Source organism: Belonocnema kinseyi, chromosome 5 (assembly GCF_010883055.1).
Source record: "Belonocnema kinseyi isolate 2016_QV_RU_SX_M_011 chromosome 5, B_treatae_v1, whole genome shotgun sequence".
NCBI classification, from domain to species: domain Eukaryota; kingdom Metazoa; phylum Arthropoda; class Insecta; order Hymenoptera; family Cynipidae; genus Belonocnema; species Belonocnema kinseyi.
The window spans coordinates 12,130,844-12,141,201 of NC_046661.1; the positions used below are offsets into that span (position 1 = coordinate 12,130,844).

The following is a 10,358-nucleotide window of genomic DNA, read 5'->3' on the forward strand; positions in this document are numbered from 1 at the left end:
GCAGAAGCCAATCTGATCAATGTTTCGAAAGTTATCGTGCCTACAGAATACAGACAGACAAACTCCTTCGTAAAAATCGTTTCTTCTGACTCAGTGGGTCTCAAAACGTGAAGATTTGATAAAAACCGACAAAGTGAAATTTTACAAAAAACCAGTACCTTCTCATTAGGATGAGAATGTAAAAAGAATATTAAGAAACAAGGCAAGATAATTCAAATTGTATTTTTAGGTTTGTATTTAACACTGTGAGTTTTTGTTGAAAAAGCTCTAAAAATAATATTTAATAAAAATAGTTAAAATGATATAAATTATTTTTCTTTTATGAACTATCGAAAGTAATTGAAATTTGTAATGTTATCTTAAAAAAATATTGCAAAGATGATTTTTTAAAATTATTGAAGTGATATGATTGTTAAAATTAGAATTACGATAAGTTTGTATATTAATAAAGAAATGAGATTAGAAAATAAGCCAAAATAACTGAAAGTAAACGTATGTTGATTTAGAAAAAAAGAAGATTAAGGAATAAGCCAAAATAATTAAAATTGTTTTTCAATTTTGTATTTACCATTGTAATTTTTTCTTTAACAATTTAAAAAAATAATAATTAATAAGAAATAGTTAAGTTATATAAAAGAATGTTTTATAGAATAATAGTTAAAATTTTAATGACGATAATTTTGTATATCAACAAAAAAAGTGAAGAAATAAGCCAAAATAACTGAAATGAAACAAAACATGTAAACATAAAATATTTAAAAAAAAGAAGATTAAGAAATAAGCCAATATTAACCCTCCGCCGTCCATGTGGGTCTCCTGTGTCCACCCCTCCTCTACCAATACAGTTTGGGATAACAAAATAATTTGAAAATGCTAAGTTATTATTCAGATCCTCTGTTTTATCATTCAATTTTTTTCCTGTTTTAAATCATTAAAAACTTTTTAAAAAACTTGGAAAAGGTGGAAATTTCATTAAAATTATATAACTTTTTAAATAATTAATTTTTTTTTAAGTTTCGGAGTTTTATTTTTCTCACTAAGCCCTCTTGTAAAAATAATAACTTGCCTGTGTTGTCTTCCAAAAACGTATTTATTTTGACATTTGAAGTTGGTGTTTTTAGAAAGGTATTACATGAAGAAAGAAGTATAATGCTGTATAATGTAGCAGGAGGACGTGCAGTTTCCTCAACCAGCACTTCTCGTATTATAAATTTTAGCGATAATGATAAGCTAGGCTTCTCCAACCGAATTCGCAGCTATGGTTTTATCAAATCAGAACACAACATTTTCAAAAATTCACAACTGCTCAGAGATTCATCGTTTTTTAAAGTATTCAGGTAACCATACATACAGACATACAGACAGACACCGACAAGATTTGACGATTTTCGGACTGTGTGAGTGCCGAAAAGTAAAGATCCGTTAAAAACCAGAGATCGAAAATTTGGACGATTACATTACACTCTGATGAATGAGAATGTAATAAATATTCCGCCAACAAAACGAATACTTCCTACCCAAATAGCTACACCGTAAACAAAATTTCTGGTAATTTTACCACCAGCGTCAACAAATTCAATACTCTGAAAGTAGGACCATTTATTACCTACTCTGAAAGTCACAGATTCACAAGAAGAAACTGTACTGCTGCAACGTCTTGCTGTATTGTCATTCTAAAAGTGCTAAAGTTACTTCTCATCAGTAATGCAAACAGAGGCCATAATATAGTCAGAGCTAGAACGTGCTTATGCCCAGTTAGGCATGACTCATGCATTAAAACATACTCATGACGACTTATGCAAACTCATACAAAAATTGCTGAATGCAAAAATAAGACATTTTTATGTTTGGTATTTTATTCCTGATTAGGACAAAGGGGCTCCCCCGCTGTTAAGGATCGACACAACGCTCTCGCTCAGTCATCGACATGAGGGAAAGTCGAGTGGAGAGGGTTAGACGAGCAGGTAGACCGCTATCAAATGTATACTGTCCGACGCAAACATATAGGCTTTTGTTCTATATGCTATCACTCCAAGAATCCAAACTCAAATTTCAGGTAGCATTTGTTTCTCTAACTTTGCCAGGGCACTTGGACTACTTGCAAGGAGAGTGGATTTTGCAGCAAAAGCTGTCAAAAAGTATGCAGTGGAGAAATTGTTATCACAAGCCAAATTCTTCGAAGGAATAAGTGGAAAATCCTAAGACACTTCTCGTTTTCCGATTTCTCCTTCGTTCGCTTGCCCTCCTCGTCTCATCTTACGCACACACATACGCGACCGGCTACGCCTACTGCGCTGAACGCAGCTGGAACCAGTAGAGAGGGTTATCTGACACTTCTTGTTCGCTTCCCCTACATCCCCAAAAACGCGAAGTGTCGTAGAGTCTACTGTACTACTTTTTGTTCTTTTAGCAAATCTACTTTTTTCTCTCTTTCTTTTATCAAATCTTTGATATAAATGATCCAAAGAGTGGACTTCTTCTTTGCTTCAAGAGTATGGAGAGGCGAAAATTTGTTAAAGGCTGAAGATAAGAATGTAGTCAGACAAATCACCCTTCTATTTATATCCTTTTTAGTAAAAATGATACTCCAGTCCTAAGTAGAGGGGATCAAAAAATTCAGCTTCATTTACATTTGCAAGATTGCGAATGGGCAGAGGGGTTATACCAGAGGAGGGATTACTGGAAAATTGGTATTGGATGCTGATTAGATCACGGTTTGAAAGGAATGAGATTGAGTGTTAAGTAGAAGAAATGACCTAATCTAAATCGTCAACAATCATCAAGTCAATTCATGTAATAGAATGATCAGTGTGATGAGAGGTATCATGGGGATCTATAGATAATCCCGCAGAAAATACTAATAATTTTAAATAGTTAGTTAAATTGTTAGTAGCTTTAAGATTTGTGTTTAGGCCACAGTGAGTACAATTTTATTATAATTAGGTCTATTATTATTAGGTTTATTATAATTAGTAAGGTCAAAAATGTCAGTCTCAAGTTTCCTGTTGTAAAAGGCGTGAGGAGGTTTTTAAATTACACCCACCAACACACTGTTCTGAGGCGACGATACATTGATAAAAAGGTACTCAGCAGTAGGGTAATTGGCAAGAGGACCCACTCCCACATGTACACCACTAACGCTTTCATTAATATAGACAGACCCCACCTCCTATTCTCTCATCTTTATCTCTGCGGAATAGTGTTTAATGATCAAGTGCGATGAGGCTCGAAGGAATGATCAGCGTGAGCCAGGTCTCGGACACGACTATAATATGATAGGAACAGGACATAAAGTTATGTTTAACTTCAAGGTAATGGGCAGATAAAGGCTGAACGTTAACGTGACAAATATTTAAAGTTTTCATAATGAGGACAATGGACTGATATGACGAATCTAGACGAATTTCTCGCACGTGTATTACCTTCAGGACCAAATTTTCTATTTTGTCAAAAAACTATGGAACAGTTATATATCCATGATTCCTTCCAAGATTATCTAGAATTTATTATAATATGTTAGATTGCTAGTATCCAAAATCAATCTGGAGGCGTCCTAACGGTAGGATGCCAACGCACACGACACGACTTGTCGGTACTTAACCAAAAATATAAATAATAAAAAGCTAACCGAGAAGTTAGCGCCAGAAAAGTCTTGATCACGGAATTGAGCAAGATGAAGCTAGAAGTTGGCCAAAACTAAAAGGTGCTCGCTCGCTTCATCAAATCATGAAAGTTCTATCTCGGGCTATCTACCTATTCTATCTTCATACTTTTCGCGCCCGAGATAGCACTTTCATGATTCGATGGAGTGAGCGAGCATCTTTTAGTTTTGGCCGACCCGTAGCTTCATCTTGCTCAATTCCGCGAGCAAGACTTTTCTGGCGCTAACTTCTAGGTTAGTTTTTTATCATTTCTATTTTTGGTGAAGTATCATCTAGTCGAGTGCGTGCGTTGGCATCCTATCGTTAGGACGCTTAGAACTGTATTATGTATTTAAAAAGTATCAGAGGCTAATTTCCGCAACATTTGTTTACCAGTCCTTTATCCTTTATCAAATTAATTATTTGCTTTTCGAACCCCAAAACTTAGACTGAACGTTTTAAAGATTTTGAAAGCACTGAATTTTAAATATTAAACCATATAGAAGTTTCTAATTGGCTGTATTTACGCGTACCGGAATTTTGATACGAATAGCCGGATTAGCACTCTTCATATTCAAAATTTTTGAATCTGGAACGCTTGGAAATTGAAAATTAAAAAAAAATCTTCAGTTTGTAATAACTACGAGACAATAGTGAGAGTACCCCAAAAATACACACACACAAACAAACTGAAGACGGTCAAAGTCCTTTTGGGTGTTATTTTTCCAATTTAATAGATAAATATAATCAATATTCGCCCTTACCGAAACGAATATTATTATTTACGAAGTGTCTCATCGTCCCGAACTTCGGGACGACTAGCCTATTCTCACAATATGGCTAGTCGTCCTGAAATTCGGACTGACTAGCCTATTTTCACTATTTGTCGAGTTGCCCCGAAAATTATATATTTTAAAAATTTTACTCCTTTTGAGTTAGCCAAAGATTATGAGAACTGTTAGTTGTCCCTAGAAAAAATTCAGAAGCGAATAAAACTAAAAGTTAGGTTATGTTTTAAAAAATGTAGTCCTTTAAGCTCTAAATCATCCAAATCAATTTATATATTTACTCTGTATCACCGTAGCCTCAAGTTCGTTCGAAACCCCCCTATGATTTCCGCGCGCTTGAATTGAATCTTACTTTTATCATTTGAAGCTTGACAAAACTATGAAAATTTTATATTTTTCTTTATTTATTTCAGTTACTAATACAAATTCACCAAAAACCTTAGTTCTTTTGTGAAAATAAGGAATATCTTGGTAAAAAGTTTAGAATTTTTTGTATAGGACTTGCTACTAGAAATAATTCAAGTCACACCCATAAACCTTTCCAATATCTGATAAGGGGAAAGGCGGCCTTGTGTCTGATCACAGAAATAATTTAAGGTCACATCCGCTACCCTCTTTCGAACGCCCCAAGAGGGACTGGTCAGAGAAATAATGTAAGATCACACTCCTGTCCCTTTCCATCGCCCCGTGGGGGCGCGAAGGCACTCCCGTGACTGGTCACAGAAATAATGTAAGATCAGACCCCTGCCCCCTTTCCAACCCCCCATGGGGGGCGGGAAAGCACCCCTGTGACTAGTCACAGAAATAATGTAAGATAACATCCCTGTCCCTTTTCAAATGCTCCGTGGGGAACGGGAAGGCACTCCCTTGACTGGTCACAGCAATAATGTATGATCACATCCCTGCCCCTTTTCCAACGCCCCGCGGCGGGCGGGAAGGCACCTTACCACTACTTTTTCTATTCCCCAACTTATATTCACAAGAAAGGTGACATTGAGTTAAAAATTTGGGATACTAAACAAGAACCACTAAAAATGGTGGGTCTGGACTCAACTTTCTTATTGTTTCTTATTTATTATCCCATATTTTCAACTCGCTGTGGCGCTTCGTGTGAAAATAAGTTGGAAAATAAGAGAGGTGGCGGTAAGGTAGGAATCTGGTCACGTGACCCACTCGTCCATGGCCTTAATAGCATAAATTTCATAAAATTTTCAATTTTTGCTGATTGTCTTAATTGTTCCCAATCGTATTCAATCGTAATGAATTGAGTAAATGATCTTGCATGCAATGCGCCCTCTGCAGTTGTCGTTTGTAACACACATGGCGCACACGCTTTTTTGGTTAGAAATTTGTTTTTTTGGCAGAATAAAAAACCTCTTGTGAATAATTAAGGCAAAATCAAAATGCTGTAGTGAAAATTTAACCCCCAACTCAAAATAATGGATACACAATTGAAAACAATTAGAAACATTATAGAAGGTAGGATGGCGCCAATATTTTAAAACTCAGGCTTAAATAATATTATAAGTAATTCCTTACATGTTTAGTAGAAAAACTTATCCAATCCTTTTTAGTTTCTTGCAATATAACAATGCTGAATTTATAAAGGTTGTGTATACAAGGCCGGTTCCGGTAAAAAAAATTACCGGTACCGACAATTATTTTACCGGTTTTTTTAAACAGCATATTTTAAGGATATAGCCTAGAGTGCGGAAAAAAGATGTTAAAAAATTAGTTTTTCCCAAATGTGTTTACTGCTACTGTTCGATTCTCACTATAAGGGTAAGTATTTTGATCAAAATTATTTCTGTTACGAGACACAGGGGTGCCTTCCAGTACCCCTCCCCATGAGATGTTGAAGAAAAGTTATAAAAATTTGAATTCCATGAATTCCTTGTATTCCGTGAATTCCACGAATTCAGTGAATTCCGTAAAGGTGGAGTCTACATGCGAGCTAAAATTATTTCTTTGACCAGTCATTAGGATGCCTTTCCGCCCTTACGTAGCGTTGGAAGAGGGGTGGGGGTGCGACCTTACATTATTTCTGTGACTAGGCACAGGGTTGTTTACCCGCCCCCACGTGACTTTGGAAAAGGGGTAGAGGTGCGAGCTTAAATTATTTCTTTGACCAGCCATTAGGATGTCTTTCCGCCCTTACGTAGCGTTGGAAGAGGGGTGGGAGTGCGACCTTACATTATTTCTGTGACTAGGCACAGGGTTGTTTACCCGCCCCCACGTGACTTTGGAAAAGGGGTAGAGGTGCGAGCTTAAATTATTTCTTTGGACAGCCATTAAGATTCCTTTCCACCCTTACGTGGCGTTGGAAAAGGGGTAAGGGTGCGACCTTTTATTATTTCTGTGACTAGGCACAGGGTTGTCTACCCGCCCCCACGTGACTTTGGAAAAGGGGTAGAGGTGCGAGCTTAAATTATTTCTTTGACCAGCCATTAAGATACCTTTCCGCCCTTAAGTGACGTTCGAAAAGGGGTAGAGGTGCGACCTTACATTATTTCTGTGACCAGTCACAGGGGTACTGTCCGCCCCCACGTGGTGTTGGAAAAGAGGTAGGGGTGCGACCTTACGTTATTTCTACCACTAGACTCAGGGGTGCATTTTCGCCCCCATAAGACATGAATAGTAGTTCTTGATTCGTAATCGACGATTAAGTGTGATTTATACATGGAACGTTTCGTTAAACGCGTCAAAAGCCAAAAACTACCAAAATAACTCCTCAATTACATGGCCTCACTCTAAAATGCGTAAAAGTCCTTTTCGTATGCTTGACATATGCTTTTTGCCGGTACAGAGTGTATATAAACTTCGTAAACAAAAAACGTAATTTTTTAAAGTTGTAATACTGCAAATTATATTTGCATGTGATTTAAAATCCACGTTTATAATCAGCCCATCAAAATACATCAGTATACGATTTAACAAAAAAAATGTAAAAAAAAAAAGGAAAAAATCCGATAACATGCAATCTTGCCGGCGCCGGCAGGCAGCCACTACGTACCCTAAATTGCATGAATTCCTTGAATTTCATGAATTCCATGAATATGCGTGATCTGCCGCTACCTTGCTAGAAATATGCTTTCTGAAAAAAACCGGTTCGATTTATAAATAGATTTGATTTAAAATTCTTGAAAATTCAAGTTTCAAATATTCAAAATATTTAAATTTGAATATTTCAAACAATTTGGTTTGCAATTTTTTTTAAAGGTTTGAAATTATTAATTGTATATCAGTAGATTCATTTAGGTTTCATTAGGTTCAAATTTGAATTGAGTACGTGCGGATTTCATTACAGCAAATGGTTTTCCCTCCATAAGCACAGCAATTTTTTATATTTTCTCCTTCCTGAAACATTGTGATTAATGGCCACATATTTCTGTAATTTTGGTCAAATTTTTTTATTCAGTTTAAATGTAAGAAATTTAGAAACCTAAATTTTAAAATCCTATTTTTGAAGTTTGCATTTTTACTAATTCAAATCAAATCGAAACAAGATTAAAAATGTATATTTTTCATACTTAAATTTCACATGGCATAATTTTAAATTAAACGAAGTTAAAGGCTTCTGAATCCATATCGTACAATTTCAAATGCTTTATTAATAAAAAAAGCTTCTAGAAAAAGCTTGTCATTGTTACATATATTAATGGACGTTTGAACTCGAAATCGCTGTTTGAAATGATTTAATTAAATATTTAGATCGCTTTCAATTGTATTGACTCGTGTACATTTTTTTAACCAGGAAATTATTCCAGATTTTGTCTTCGACTTTAGTGGCTACCTTCGAATAATAGAAAAAGTTCGTTTTACGTCAATCATTAGTGGTAAAGGGGAAGTCATAATCTAAGGATTACCGAATATAATATCACCGATATTGATGTAAATTCACTGTTCAATTTAGAAAAAATTTTGTCCAGCATTTTGAGTACTTATATTTCAATAAACTAAAAATTTAGAAAGTTGAATTAATAAAAACTTTTTTTTATTATATCAATTTATGTGTCAATAATTGCAAATAATTAAAAATTGAAACCTCTTTCACACGAATAAAATGTTATCCAATATTAATTTTTAATTGTTTAATTTTATTCAATTAATAACAGCTTGACATTTTTAAATAATAAAATAATACTTTAATCGCTTTTCTGAAGTTTCACGTTTCTAAATTATTCACTTAATTTTTTTAAAAATCTTGACCGATTTTAAAACTTATAACAACTTAGAAACATTTTCACTAAAATAAACAATCCACGAGCGCATAATAAAAAATAACAATTTTGCTTCATTATTACAAAATCAACTTTTTTTATGTTTATCCTGTATCTGATTTTATATTTTTAACAAAGAATACTATTAGCATATTTTTTTCGTAGCACCACTTTCATCTGCTAAGAATTATTTACAAAATGTTTATTTACCTTGTGTCATAATATAGTCTGTTTCAAATTTATATTATTCCGAAAAAGTAAATAACTCTCTTTAAATAATTCCTGTCAGACAAAAGTGCTGCGATCACGTGGAAAATTCTAAGTGCCCGAGTGGAAACAATTAGAAATGCAAAATGTTCAATCGTTGTCAATCGTTTTGACAAAATTAAGAAACACGATTCGGAACTATTGAGATAATAGTTATACTGTGTTTCTTATCGATCTTAATTGATTATTTCTAGAAGGGTAGTCAGATAATTTAAAGCCGGGTGAAATACTTGAGATTAAATTATTCATCTAGCCGGACGTACATACGAAATTTGGTGTTCATCTAGCTAGATGTTTACTCTTCGTTTTAAAAAGGGAGTAAGATCAGCAGGTGTCAGCCAGAATAAATAAATAGGATCTTAGCAGTAGCCATCGGAGAATAGAAACATATTGGTCACTGGCGTTTTTATAGTTATCAACAGCAGACGATTTCGACCAATTTTGTAGAAACCGTAATAGAACTGAAGTCTAGAATAGAGCCTTTTCTTGGAAGTTTTTGTAACAAACATGGAAGTTTTTGGAACAAACATACAAGCTTTTTTTTAAATACTTACAAAAAGGTATTTCTCGAAGCAGACGAAAAACCACTATTCCAACTGCGTATATCTCTAACTCAGGAACTGGTCAACTTTAAATGTAGTAATTATTATCCACGTGTGTAGGTTGGTAAGTAAACTTGAACTCACAAGAATAAAACACTCACTGATCTCGTGGAAAACTGAGATTGGTGGCAATAAATCTTAACTATTACCTGACAGCAATTTTTTCGCGCGATTTCTTAAGACACAATACGAACGTTCATATTGCTGCTGGCGGCGCCGAACATTGAATTTACTAGCTGCGCTGGCTTTCCATCTCCTGAACCCTAACCACTCCTAACTTACTCGACAGCACAACCTGATTCAACTCGAGAAACGTCATAGTGATGGGCGTGGCTTAAGGTGCATGGCATGGACATAGAGAATAGACATCAGGGGTGGGATTCAGATGCCTTCTAATCTACTATATCGAATTTTTCTTTCCTTCCAAGGCCATAGTCATTGGTAAAGGGGGGGGGGGTGAAGAAATTCTTGAAACGTGTACATAATATACATACACTTTCCCATGATCTGACAAATACATGGTCTAGCCACGCGCAAGTAAAAAAAACCGAACCAATAAGGACCAACCGCTTAATTTCTCCATCTTGGATAAGAAAGGCGGAAAATGTAAGGGATTTTAAAATTGAAAATGTAAGAATAAAAATTTCTTGTACTTTTCAGGTGTATAAATATTTGAATCCTTATAAAATGTATTATAATAATGTTGAAGATCTTTAAAGGAAAATACGGATTAACTATAATTTTAGGTTATGTGTTTCATAACTTCTTTCTGCTGAGAAAAAATGACGTATCTGTGTCAAATAAAATGAAATTGAAATCAAGTGGGAAAGTTCTGACTGA

At 34.8% G+C, this 10,358-nt stretch overlaps 1 protein-coding gene across 4 annotated transcripts in view; it reads right to left on the minus strand.

The window, feature by feature from the left end:
• The window catches only part of LOC117172295 (protein kinase C and casein kinase substrate in neurons protein 2), a 547,527-nt gene extending 537,635 nt beyond the window's left edge, over positions 1-9,892 (minus strand). For 2 of the 4 annotated variants that reach the window (XM_033360055.1, XM_033360054.1), the window contains exon 1: positions 9,471-9,892. The gene's annotated coding sequence lies outside the window, so the exon portion shown is untranslated. The remainder of the gene's footprint in view (positions 1-9,470) is intronic. The other 2 variants (XM_033360057.1, XM_033360056.1) reach the window with 2 other exon arrangements.
• Between the last annotated feature and the right edge of the window lie 466 nt (positions 9,893-10,358).